We start from the raw sequence: 14,033 nt of genomic DNA, 5'->3' as shown, positions 1-14,033 counted from the left end.
GCCGTGGTTCAGACACTAACGGTCGCCATGCACTTTGAGGTAGCTTTCACTGCTCTTGTTTGGGAGACCATACTGTGTTAAGTACATGAATAGTTTCAGCATCTTCGTGGGTCAAAGACTGTGCACACTTCACAGAGGAAGTGTATCACAGCTCTTTCAGGAAGTGAAGAGTAGGGGGTTAAGACGTTTCCCAGGGGCAGTCTGGAGTGAGGAACAGCTGTATCCCTCAATTCTCCAACTGAGGGTGCATTTTACATTGCTTTGCTGTGCAAACTACCACTCCTGGTCTGCGCATATCCGGCAAGTTGGTTACTCCCAGTTGTACTCTGTGAGTGCTGTAGCCAGACACTCTAGAAGCCACATTAGCAAATTCCAAGTACCAGTCTTCCCCAGGAATGAGCCTCTTAGACTGCACAGCTCTATCCTGAATAACACAAACTCACAGAAAGTCCGTCATTTAAATTAAACCGAAAATGATAATGTACAGATCCTATTGTGCAAAATGTATTTCCCAGGGATGGCGACTGCACAGGGCCCAGCAAAGTCTAAGTGGAGGAGGCTTGGCTTGAGGTCTCCCCAGAAGAGGCAAGGCCTTGAGTGAAAGGGACAGGGCTAACCTCCTCCACCCAGCCACCAGGACAGCACTGTGCAGGGCTTTGGCAGCAATTTAAAGGGAGTGGGGCTCTGGTGGCAGTGGCAGTGGCAGCTGCTGCTCCTGCAGTAGCAGCAGTAGTGGCCCAAAGCCCCAAGCCCTTTTAAATCACTAGGCCCTGGGATAGCTGGAGCCCCCCTTTGTCAGCAGCCCTGGGATAGTCCTGGACACTGCAGTCCATGCAACACTGGTTTACATAAAACAATCAAACAAATGTATTAAGTACAAAAAGATTTTAAATTTAATACAAGTAATCAGACATAAGCTACAATTGGTTACAAGAAAATAAAAGTAAAACCCAACTAATACCTAAATTAAGCTAAGTGAATGCGAAGCAAAGGAGTCTTTCACTGCATATTCCAGCAGTCTTACTGGCTGAATTCCTCTGAGGCAAGATCCCGGCCCACTCCAATGATCCTTCCTTTTAATTCAGATGATGTCAATGTGATGAGTAGAGATTAGGGAGAGATGCTTTGGGATGTTTGCTTTCTTCTTATGTGATTTTTTTTTCCCCCTCCTCTTTGAGAATCCTCTCCAGATGAGGTTCAGGAGAAAGTCTGTGTGGATGGGAATCTCTAGCTGTTTTTGTGAAGATGTAGATTTTCACCAACATCCTTTTTCCTGCCAAAGAATGGTCACTTACTCAGGTGATGGTCCATTTGATTGTGTTGCCATCTGGCTGGGGTACCAGCTAGTCTTTAGTTTCTGAAGAGCTGGTTTGTGACTGCTCTCCAGATCTGGAATATATATTTGGTAACATCATATAGTAAAGTCTTATGTTGGCACAGGAAGATTATCAGTAAGTTGTTTCCAAATGATACCTTACAAAGCATACCTAGTTCAAGATATGTCATAGCCGTATAAAATGGGTGACCACAAGGACAGATTGTCACAGGGATAGTCAAGGTAAATCACTCAGCTTAGATCATCTCCAGAGAGGTAACACATATTCTGGTTCAACTTGTATTCTTCATGGATCAATAACTGGAGAAAGGACTTGTAGCTAATGACCCAACCTGAACTGAGAGAGGTCCTTTGCTGTGGTCTAGACCATAGGTGTGTGCAGCATATTTCATTAGAGTGTGCACCCAGATAATTTTATTTTTTATTTATTTTTTTTAAAGGCAAACATTTATTGAACACTCAATCATAAAGGACATTATTTTTATTCATCAAACAAACTAAAGAAACTAAAACTTAACTAAACTTTTTTTTAAATTAACAACTAAATTTTACTTTAAATACAAACTTAAGTATGGGCATTGTACTTCTTAGTTTGTTTTTTACATGTGCAATTCGGCACTTATTACATAATACAGCAATCCATACTTTAAAACTAAAGGAGTGTATCATGTGATTAAATTAAAACACAAAGCCACTTTTTTTTTTTTAGACATCATAGGGTTACCAGGCAGTCTTTAAAAAAAAAAAATACAGGACACACTTCATGGGGGGGGGGGGGACCGGACAGGAAGGGAGCGGAGCTGGCTGGGGGGAGGGGCAGAGAGCAGAGCTGGCCTGGGGGGGGGGAGGGTCGGGGGAAGGTCTGGGGAGATCGGGGGGGGGCGGCTGATGGGAAGCAGAGCTGGTTGGTGGGGGTCGGGGGTCGGGTGGGGCTTGCCAGGGGAGATCGGGGGGGGGCGGCCAGCGGGAGTGGGCCTGGGTGGGGGAACTCAGGAGGAGCAGGGGAGAACTCGCTGCCGGAAGCAGTGCTGGCGGGGGATGCGGCGGGGCTGGCCAGGTAAGATCAGGAGAAGTGGGGGAGAACCAACCGGCCATCCAGGAGGTAGTGGGGGGGGAGGGGAAGGAGCGTATCAGCTAGTGGGGAACGGGACTGACCCAGGCAGTGCAGATCCCAGGGCGCTACCGTCCCCTGCACGGTCCAGGAGAAGAGTGAGTCAGTCCGGCTGAGGCTCTACCACACACTTGCCCAGTGCGCAGAAGCACGGACCGGGCTGCCCCTCCTCATCAGACACAACCAGGGCTCCCAGCGCTGATTGCGCCCCACCTCTCAGCCACTCCCCCAGCTAGGCTTCTGGGTGCCCAGTTGGAAAACCAGAAATTACCAGACATATTTTCTGGATTTTTTTTTTTTTACCGGACAGAGCCCCAAAGAAACAGACTTTCTGGTAGAAAACGAGACACCTGGCAACCCTAAGACATTAGGGTGTGCCTGGGCACACCCGGCACACCCCATACGCACACCTGTGGTCTACACCTAAAATGGATGAAGATGTAGTGATGGGGAAAACTCAGCTATGCTTTTTAAGGACTAAAACATACCAGTGTTATAGGTTGAAGATGCTAGGGATCTCCTGTTGTTTTAATGTTTTCTCTGTCAAACTTTTACCTTAAGAAAAGATGTGCCTGTTTAAACAGAACTGAGTGGTAAATTATACTTGCAGGCTTTCACTGGTAAATTATGACTTGCGCTGGCCATTGCTTTTCTTTTCTTTCCAAAAGCTGCTCTTTAGGTGCACTGGCTTGCTAGGATGTCACAGTGTAAGAGAGAGATACTTACACAGACTTAAAAATCCCATGTCAGGAGTGAGTGAGATACAGGGATGGCTTAGGAACTAGAAGCCCAAAGTCGGTACCATTGATGGACTATAGAGGGGAATACTGGTGTAGATGCCCTGAAACTGACATTCCATACGTCTTAATTTAAAAACAAGCAATCAGCTGCAAACAAAATAAAAGTATTGCTGATGCTTTTTCTCCATTACTGTATATTAGAAATGAAGGTCAGTACTTGTTTACATAACACGTATGCCATTCATAGCACATTAAGAGGAAGGAGCATAGCATTTTTATCTGTAATGAACTGAGAAGGTTCATTAACCTCAAAATATTGCTACAGTGAGTTATGCATTATAAATGGAATTTATACTTACAGTACAATACATTTATCCTTTGCCATGTTTTAAACCATATGCTCATTGTACAGAAAACCAAAGTAAACAAGTAATGGTACTAACAATTAACTTTACAGAAGAGTAAGTCAATTTCATTACTCTGTCTCCACTGAACATAGGTCCTTTTTATAAAGAAGTTTATACATAGCGGCATAGAAAGTGACATTTTCTGGTAGAAGGCAGTCACAATTAGTGTAAAATATTGTGGGAGGTAAGACTTTCTGAAACAGTTGTCAGCTAAACAGGATTGGTCCAGATGTAACACCTCACCCCCATCATCTACCACTGACTCCAACTGTACAGAGCCTCACAATGAGAATCCCCAAAAATGCAAACTGGAATGTAAATAAAAACATTCTGATAACATGCCAAGCTCGACCATCATTCTGCAAATGGTTAGAGCAGGGATTCTCAATCTTCGTGGTCTCAGGATCCATTTGCAAATGTTTATGACCTGTTGCAATGCAGTAAGTATTTATGTAGCTAATACAATATTCCTATTTTGTTAGCTGCATCAGTGTAATTGTTTTATTGGTAAAACACACTTGTGCCACTTTATAAATAAAAGTTAATAAACTGGTACCTTTCATCAGTGTTTGCGAGCATGGGAGGGGGTTCACTTGAAAATATATTTACCATAAAATCATCTCCTCCTTGTTTTCATCATTTAATTGTACTTTGCCCTCATGCACTTAACTGCCCCTCCCCTCCCTCCAATGTCTTTCACTCCTACTTCCCTACTCTAGTAATTGGCTGTGCTTTGCAGTTGCTTGCTGTGGCATAATATCTTGCCACTTTGAAGTATCTCTACCTCTCTGCTGCTGGGGAAACTCAGACATTGGGCAGATACTCAAGCTGCTCTGGTATATAAAATAAATTGTCCGTCCATGTATATTTGTTCTGGCACATAAAATAAATTGTCTGCAGCACAGCATATTTCAAGTAGCACATCCATCGGTATATGGTACTGTGGATCTGAGATTAGAATCCATCTCTAAAATGAAAAGCGATGTGCCAAATGGACAGAAACAGTGAGCTGCCTCTTATGAGACCACGGCCAACTTTTGGATTTCAATGTAATAGCTAGTCAGCATATTGAGTATCTTCTACAGCACTGCAAGAAAAAATTACTATGTGTAAGTGGTTGTAACTAGAGAGGTGTGTGTGTGTGTATACACATTTAGGCCTCAATTAGCAAAGCATATAAGAATGTCCTTTCCTAGGTGGAAAAGCATTTAAGTGTCTGACTTATTGGGAATATAGCTTAAAGTGATTCAAAGCATGGCTTGAATGTGAGCATGTGTGCATGTTATATAACAGGTATATACAATAGCTGCAGAGGGGTGTGTGTGTGTTTATGCACAAGGGGATAGAACAATTGCAGCTGCCAGCAAGTAAGTAAAAAAAAATTGAAGCTGGCATTGCAGAACAAAGATCAAGTGGCTAGGCAAGATAAAGAATGTCATATGGAAAGACCTCTTTTGGTACGGATTTCTAAATAATGGACTATATTTCTGAGCAATGCTAGTAACATTATTGGGAAAACAATCTAAGAACCACATTCTATCTTCGTATTTGCACAATAACATTTTAGCAGCTCTGTTGGCTGTTGGAAGACTCAAATCTGTGCATACACATCGTACTGGGAATGAGTTACGTTTTAAATGCACTTTCTACTTGTAGGTTCATGAATTTCAAAATAAAGGTGGGGGGGGGGGTGAAATTGATCACCTGTTGAACAGGACAGGAGACTCTACAGGTTCTTTGCCAGTCATGAGGCATACCGGAGCAGTTGACAAAGGAAGCCTTTGTTGACCATACTGCATCTAGACTGCCGCGTTGTGCCGGATTAGATGATCATTGCCACAGTGTGGCGGCCATTTTTATTTTAATGAAGCGGGGATTATTTAAATTACTATGTGTAAGTGGTTGTAAAATAAACTATTTTACATGGCTCTGTCGAGGGAGCCATGTAGTCTAGATGTAGCCCCGCTGCATAAGGTGCTACAGGATGCATGCATCCAAATTAAGAGATCACAGAGAGGAAAGAGCAATAAACAAACTTCTGAGTAGCAGAAATAAGAGTGAGACTGATTCTGAACTGATCCAGTCTTTATCAAGATGCAAGCAGGCAGCTGAGCTTCTGGGTTGGGTTTATTTCTTTTTTTCTTCTTCTTCGAAATACCAAGGAAAAAAATCAACATGTTGTAAAGGAAGTGGGGGCAGAAAAAACACTGACAATGGACTAAATCAATGTTGTCTTAGGTGGTAAGATAGAGAGAGCCATAGGGGATGGATAACAGTTTATATTTCATCTGAAAATAGTCCTTGAGACTCCAGCTATTAACTGAACCACAAGATTTTAGCTGAAATACTTCTAAGAAATTTTATCTTAAAGCATTCTTCCTGGTGATATACCCTATTCTTGTGATCACTTCAAATTGGCAATTCCATGAAGATTTGGAAAATGTGTCTTTGAAGTTCTGTGGTTATTGGCTTTTGGGTTGTAAAGGAACAAAACAGTCAGTGAAGGGTTAAAAGATAAATATTTGGATCAGTAGCCCTCAATAGCATAACACTGTAGGTAAAAGTGTAGCCCAGACTCATCTTCTATTCATCCTCTATGCATGTAAATGTAAATTCCATCTGCTATGGGATTAATTTAGATGGGAAAATATGAAATACATTTGCAGTGAAACTAAAGGATATCGCTGTGCCTAAGTGAAGTCAGTTTTTACATTATTCAGAAATGGGTTATTCCTTGCTGAGATCATGAGACTAATGTTGCGTGTGTAGAAGCTAGCCTTTGGTTGCAATTTCACTCATGAGCTTTTTCATCTACTCCTCCTGTTCCAACCTGACATTAATAAAAATATGTTTTTAATGCAGTCTCATAGCAACAGTGGTAACCTTGGTCCAATTAAAATGTTGTAGCCAGGCCAGAAAGTACATTTCCTATATGTGGGGTGGGGAGGTGAGGAGAGTTACCTTATATTGCATAATACACTTTTAGTAGATTTACCTGCTTATATTTGTTTTTGAAATATCCCTGGATTTAGCAGCTTGTATTTTAAAACTGGCAGGTGTGTTAAAAGGACATTGCCAATTATTTTATTACTCTACATTATGACTGTTTAGAACACAGTCTATGAAGCTTGAAAACATAACATCCTTTGTACCGAATGTGTTGCTTTCTGTTTTGGTAAACTACAGTTGCCACTGTAATGGCTTGTTATGGGCCCAATCCAGCAGTTTTTACTCAGATTCTTCCACTGGTTTATAAAGGACTGCATCACTGGGCCTCCTGTTTTGTTTTTCTTTGTTTTTTGATTTTGCAGTGAGGTCCATGGAGCTCTGAACCAGGGCAAGTGTCCACCCATGTGGAAGTTACTGCAGAACTGTCTGCACAGGTGACTGAGCAACAATGCTTACCTCAATCCATCTCTGAGAATGTTGCTTAGTTAACTATTACTATCAATAGATGCTCGTTTGCTATTTATGTAGGTCTTATAAAATGCTTTTAATTTCTTAGCAACATTTTTTCTTTCTTTTGTGGGTGTGTAAGGATTTTGCAACACAATATAAATTTAAAATTAGGGCTTATTTAAGAGATCTAAATTTCTCAGTATTGTCCGTTTTTACTAATTCCACTACCATGTTATGTACATGATTGAAAGAGCAGATTCATTGAGTTCATGAGGAAATGAATAGGCACTTACATTAATTTTTTCTGAATTCTATATCTCCATATTCTTGAACTGTGCATTTGAAAATCAAAGATCAATTGTCTATTTTAATTTAAATCACATGATTTCTCTATTTTATGTCTAGTTTTGATAGTGGAATCTGTGATATGCTTCAGTCTTGCAAGAGCATCAGCAATTATGTCATGAAGTACATATTTAAATATCCACTGATGTAAAGTTCTGAGCGCAGCAGGGCAAGAAAGAAATGGCTCTCATTTAATCTAAGGCCCTGATTCTGCAGGCTGTTCTGTGATATTAAAGTTAATAGGATTCTCTACAAATCTGTTGGTGCAGAGAGACTTGCAAGATCAGGGACTAATTGGACAGAAAACACAAAATACTCTAGGGCTGTGTCGAGACTGGCAAGTTTTTCCGCAAAATCATCTGCTTTTGCGGAAAAACTTGCCAGCTGTCTACACTGGCCGCTTGAATTTCCGCAAAATCACTGACTATCTCATGTCAGATTGTCAGCGCTTTTGCGGAAATACTATGCTGCTCCCGTTTGGGCAAAAGTCTTTTTCCAAAAAACTTTTGCGCAAAAGGGCCTGTGTAGGCAGCAGAGATTTATTTTCCGCAAAAAAGCCCCGATCGCGAAAATGGTGATTGGGACTTTCTTGCGGAAAAGCGCGTCTAGATTGTCCACGGACGCTTTTCCGAAAAAAGTGCTTTTGTGGAAAAGCGTCCTGCCAATCCAGATGCGCTTTTCCGAAAATGCTTTTAACGGAAAACTTTTCCGTTAAAAGCATTTCCGGAAAATCATGCCAGTGTAGACGTAGCTGAGGAGAATCCAGAGGAAGTCTGTTTTGAAACATTTTTTGTAAGCTTTAATGTTTTGGTCATGGTTTGATGACTGTACATTCCCTTCTCTCCCTGCCCCCCACACACTTATGTGGCTTAGTACTGTGGGCATCTTATTTTGCACAATAATGCATGTTGCAGAATGTTGTTCTTGTTGGGTTTGTCACTATCTACTTTTCTGGAATCGTTGGGCTGCCAGTACATGTACTTCGATATTAGTTAAATGGTACTGATTTGGGATTCACAATCTGAGTGATTCTACAGAGGCTGGAGTTTTTACGTACATAGCTTATCTAGATCAGATTTTTGTCACATCTCTAATTTTTATCTTTCATAGGAATGTCACAAATGCTTTGATATTCATTCCTTTCAAAGGAATTTTTTCATCTTGAACTGTATAGAGCATAAAACAAAAGTGTTTATTCTTAAAGATGATCTTGCCTTCCAGTAGTAGATAATCTGAGAGAGCATTTTTATATTGTCATTGCCTTTGGATCAGGTATCGCATAAGAAAATTTTAAAATAACAAGACGACATGCTATATAGGTAGTGATGTTTATCATTAAGGTTGCCTGATGCTTTCTATTGTAAGACCCTATTTTAATTGCTGTAACTTTAACATGATAGGCTAAAATTTCCCATGCTCAGTATCTGCCTCAGTATGAATTTTTTTTTAAAATCAGCAAAATAGTTCAGCTACTGAAAATGTGATTAAAGACCATGGCATTTTAAGATTTAAAAATCTTACAACAGATCATTTTCAAATCCTACGCTGTGCGATTCAATCTGGATTTCCTATTTCCCAGGATGGGAGGAGGGAATTGTCACTTTCAAATTATAATCATAATATTGGTTGAAAAGCTCCCACAGAATTTTCTAATTTATTCCCATTTTACAGTGGGGTAGCTGAGCCACTGAGGCTATGTCTAGACTGCAAGCCTCTTTCGAAAGAGGCTCTTTCGAAAGATACTTTCGAAAGAGCCTCTTTCGAAAGAGAGCGTCTAGACTGCACGTGGAATTTCGAAAAAGCAAGCTGCTTTTTCGAAAGAAAGCACCCAGTGAGTCTGGATGCTCTCTTTCTAAAAAGCCTGTTTGCTTTCAAGAACGCCTTCTTTCGAAAGAGCACTTTCGAAAGAAGGCGTTCTTCCTCGTGGAATTAGGTTTACCACCGTCGAAAGAAAAGCCGCATTCTTTCGATTTAATTTCGAAAGAACGCAGGTGAAGTTTTTTCGAAAAAAGGCTAGTTTTTTCGAAAAAAACCCTGAGTCTGGACACAGCCAAAGAGCTTAAGGTACTGCCTAATCTGAAATGACTATGGCCTTATTAAGTTCTATGAGAAAAAAAGTTTTATTTAGAGAACAGTTCCCATTGACATTCAACTACAGCTGTGAGATTTCAGCATTTCCACAAACCAGACCTCCAGAAAATGAGGAAAACAAAACTTGTCAAAAGTCTGGGTTAAGTGACTTCCCCAGTATCACATAGTGGCAGAAATAGAATCTAGGTTTTCAGAGAGGCATTAATTTTGTTAACAATAAGGCTATCCTTTCTCTTTCTCTCATTCACTAATACAATTGGGTGACTTTTTTGATTGATTAATTTTTTCCCAAAAATGCAGTTTCAGGGAGATCAAAAAACTACTCACAAATTCAGGTCATATTTGGCAAATAGTAATGTACAAGTACAACATGAGGGAATCTTTAAAATAACTTACTTATTTTGAAACATTGTAAAACAAAGCGTGTGTTTTATTTTAAGAGATTCCTAACAAGTGTGAAAATAACCTAAAACTTACCAAAACAAAAGGAAAAACAATAGTTTTTGTTTGGAGTCAAACAGAGTTTCATTTGACAACAGTTAAATTTTATCTTATTTTAGTAAGGAAAAACAAAATTCAGTTTTGGTTAGAAGCTAAATTTATTTTTGGTTTGACCACTAAACCAAAATGTCACTTATTCATTTCACTCTTTTCTTTGCCATCTTTCAAATACTACAACAAATGAAACGAGTGTCCTATCTCTGTATCATACGACCCTGATTTATTTCCTAAAAAGTAAAAAGCATCCTATACATCGCAGTGAAGTACAGTAAATTTCCGATAATCCAGCCCCTCTAGGACCCAGGGGGTGCCAGATTATCAGATATGCCAGACTATCGGAAGCAGGGGGGGGCTATGAGGGGTCTGTGGTGGGGTGGGGGGATGCCACCCCAGACCCCTCATAGCCCCCCCTTCCGATAGTCCGACTCTGCCCCAGGCGTCCCTGATTCAGCCGCTGCTGGTCAGTTTTAGCAGCGGCTGAATCGGGGAAGCCTGCAGCAGAGCAGCTGGAGTGCTGCCGGGTTGGTCCAGTAGCGTCGACCCTTGGCGCTGCGAGACCAACCCGGCAGCACCTCAGCTGCTCTTGGGGATGCCTGGGACAGAGCAGCTGGGGTGCTGCGGGGTTGGTCCAGTAGCGCCGTACCTCGGAGCTGCGGGGACCAAGCCGGCAGCACCCCAGCTGCTCTGTTCCAGGTGTACCCAAGTCAGCTGCTGCTGAAACTGACCAGCGGCTGATTCTAGGAAGCCGGGGAAGAGCAGCTCTGCCCCTGGCTTTCCCCATTCAGCTGCTGGTCAGTTTTAGCAGCGGATGAATCTGGGAAGCTGGGGGCAGAGCAGCTCCAATGGTCTGGCTGCCCGGAGCACTTCTGGGTTCCTGATGGTGCCGGACCATCAGGAGTACCGGACCATCGGAGTTTTACTGTAATACATTTTTATATGTAGTATAATGATGATGCTTAGTATCACAAAAATAGGAGTTAAGTGAGCTTCATATGTTCAGTTATGCTAGTCCAATTCCATCATCCCCTTTGAAAATGAAAAGGCTTTTACTTAATTTATATTTAAAGCTCTCACAAGTTTTGGTCTGGAGCTCATCACAAAGTATTTTAAACATTGGTAAAATCATGTTTACCGTTCATTAAATTGATCACTTTTTTTTTGCTTTCAAAACATGCAGTTTCCAGTCAGATCCCAAACATAATGAGTTATAGCTGATACATTTTTAAAATGAACAAGAAAATAGCATTGATACTGCAAGTTCACCGTGAGGTATTCTGACTGATTACCTCTTCAACAGTATTGCTAACTAACTCTATCAAGTGCTATTAATCTTTTAGTTTCATGAACACTCCTCTAGAGAATCATATAGTTTAATGGCTTGGGGAACAGAACTGGGAGCTAAATGCATGAGTTTTAATCTTGCCTGTGAGATGGATTCATTCTGGGGCTGCTTTGTGCTTGTCACTTAGAGCCAAATTAAAAAAACCCAGAACATTGACAACTTTATCTTATCATAATGCATAACATTTAAGGAACTCACAAGAAAAATCTGTGTGTGTGTGTGTGTGTGTGTGTGTGTGTGTGTAAAATGTTATTTAAAATAAATACTGTATTAAAAACATCTTAAAATAAAAGCAAAATTTGAGGAATATGGAAATGCAGAGTGAAGGGAATGGATCCTTTACTTTACTCTCACTCTCCAATGTGTGCATTACCTAAATATAGTTAATATATATGCTAAGTATCACAGCACGAAAACTAGTTGATAATTTAAATTGTTTCTATCTTGATTATTGGTTAGAGAAGCACTGTTATGTCAGATGAGTGAAACGTTATTGTCTGAGCTGTCCTCGTATATAAGGTTTATGTCCAAAGCTGTATAATTGAATAGTCTAGTACATGTAGGATGAGAGAGCGAAGGTATTTTTTGTAAGTTTGTTGACTAGGATACTGTTATGCAGACCATGATGATAATCTATTAGATTTTTTTTAGCAGTTTGTCAAAGCAAAAGTGTATGAAAAGTAATGTAGTTAGTCAAACACTTGTTTTGGATAGATATTCCAAAACAAGGGCTTGAATTTAAAAAAACTTAGGTGTGCATTGTTTCTCTTCCTTAGGCAAACATTTGCCACAACTGTGCATACAAATGGCTATTTTAGCATTTAGCTGATCTTTGTCTGTTGAAACACCTGAGTTGCATATTCAGCTACAGTAATTTTGTATATAAAGGAAGTGAGGAAGTTTCAATGCATTTGCATATTTAACGCTATTGAAGGTGTAAATTAATAAATGTAGATCATTTTCAGAAAGTTGTATTTATTATTTTGTTGATTTAAATTTTGTTGATTTAAGGGCAACTAAAATGATTAGGGGTTTGGAATGGGTCCTATATGAAGAGAGGTTAAAATGACTGGAACTTTTCAGCTTAGAAAAGAGGAGACTCAGGGGGGATATGATAGAGGTCTATAAAATCATGAGTGGTGTGGAGAGGGCTGATAAAGGAAAGTTATTTATTAGTTCCCATAATAGAAGAACTAGAGGACACCATATGAATTAATGGGTAGCAGGTTTAAAACTAATAAAAGAAAGTTCTTCTTCACACAGCGTCTAGTCAACCTGTGGAACTCCTTGCTAGAGGAGATTGTGAAGGCTGGGACTATAACAGAGTTTAAAGAGAAGCTAGATAATTTCATGGCGGTTAGGTCCATAAAAGGCTATTAGCCAGGGGACAGAAATGGTGTCCCTGGCCTCTGTTTGTCAGAGGCTAGAGAAGGATGGCAGGAGACAAATCGCTTGATCATCGTCTTCGGTCCACCCTCTCTGGGACACCTGTGCTGGCCACTGTTGGCAGACAGGCTACTGGGCTAGATGGACCTTTGGTCTGACCCAGTACGGCTGTTCTTATGTTCAAAATAAAGAAAAGGAGGCATATGTATATTTGAAATGACCCTTGTACTTTAGCCATATCAAAATAACTGATAGCATTTTATCAAAGCTATGGAACAAATTTACAGCACAATACTATACTATAAATCAGATATATTATAAATTCAGAAAGATTAAGGAAAGTTGTTTTTGAACAATCTTTTAAAGTGTCATGTGTAGTTTTGGACAAAAATAAAGATGTTTTCATGGCTCACTTGAATTTTAGTTTCAGCTCACATTAGTTATTCTAGTTATTTTCCAGCCAGATCTCTCAACTGAGAGTTTTGAGGAAAATTGTTAACTCTCTGAACATTGATATCAGCTGCCATAAATAAAGATACCATTATCTTGGTTCTGCCTTTCAATTTCAGCAACAACTCCTAACTTTTTGAAGCTTATTTTTAAAGATAAAGGTTGACAAAGGAGCTGTGGGAATTTCAGTATTTGTTGCATATGTATCTTCTGTTTCATTTCATGTAATTTTGCAATCCGTATATTTCCCTAAAATTTTAATAATTAAGTAATTAATGAGAACAGGGGTTCTACAACAATATTTATAGTGTGAGAGTGGGTGAGTGAAACAATAGAAACCACGTATCTGGTGTGTGTTGTTATGACAGGGAGTGTGGCAGCATCTCCAGCACTCTGTTACAGTATCAATGATGTATATTTTGGTGTGCTCTGAGTGTAAAAACATTTTTCCCTCAACAAAGGAGCAAGAGGCAATTTTTCACCATAATGGGTTAATTTTCACTCCAAAAAACTTTTGATTTTCAGAAGTCTTGCATTCCGTTACAGGTGTTTTACACCAATCACAGAGCATACTGTACAGCATTTTACACAGTGTATACCCATGTCTGTCAGAACACAGTCCCAGTCCCCCCCCTGGATCACCAAGCTGTTGTGAGTGAACCCAAACACTAGATCCCATATATGCTTCTAAGCTCCCTGACTCTTCATGGAACCTGGTCTCTATTACACAGCTCACTCCTAAACTCAGACTCCTTGTCTGAATAATTGCTTGGGATCTAGGACTACAGCAGGGCTACTCCCCTTTGGAAGCTCAAGGGGCCACAATGACACTCACAGCACATGCAGAGGGCTGCAACTTCAGTGTGGCTCCATATAGATGCAAATATATACAAATATATGCAAATAGTTTCTTTCACACTGACGA

At 40.2% G+C, this 14,033-nt stretch overlaps 1 protein-coding gene across 14 annotated transcripts in view; it reads right to left on the bottom strand.

The window, feature by feature from the left end:
* B3GALT1 (beta-1,3-galactosyltransferase 1) overlaps positions 1-14,033 on the bottom strand; it is a 377,442-nt gene that overhangs the window by 124,008 nt on the left and 239,401 nt on the right. The window contains exon 3 of one of the 14 annotated variants that reach the window (XR_016350046.1): positions 871-1,389. The exons of the other annotated variants lie outside the window; for them this stretch is intronic. The gene's annotated coding sequence lies outside the window, so the exon portion shown is untranslated. Of the gene's footprint in view, positions 1-870; positions 1,390-14,033 lie in introns of those variants that run through there. 14 annotated transcript variants of the gene reach the window in all.

The sequence above is a fragment of the Pelodiscus sinensis genome, chromosome 7 (assembly GCF_052426305.1).
Source record: "Pelodiscus sinensis isolate ZL-2025 chromosome 7, ASM5242630v1, whole genome shotgun sequence".
Taxonomy (NCBI): Eukaryota; Metazoa; Chordata; order Testudines; family Trionychidae; genus Pelodiscus; species Pelodiscus sinensis.
The sequence above is the reverse complement of the archived record's forward strand: the minus strand, read 5'-3'. Positions and strand labels throughout refer to the sequence as shown.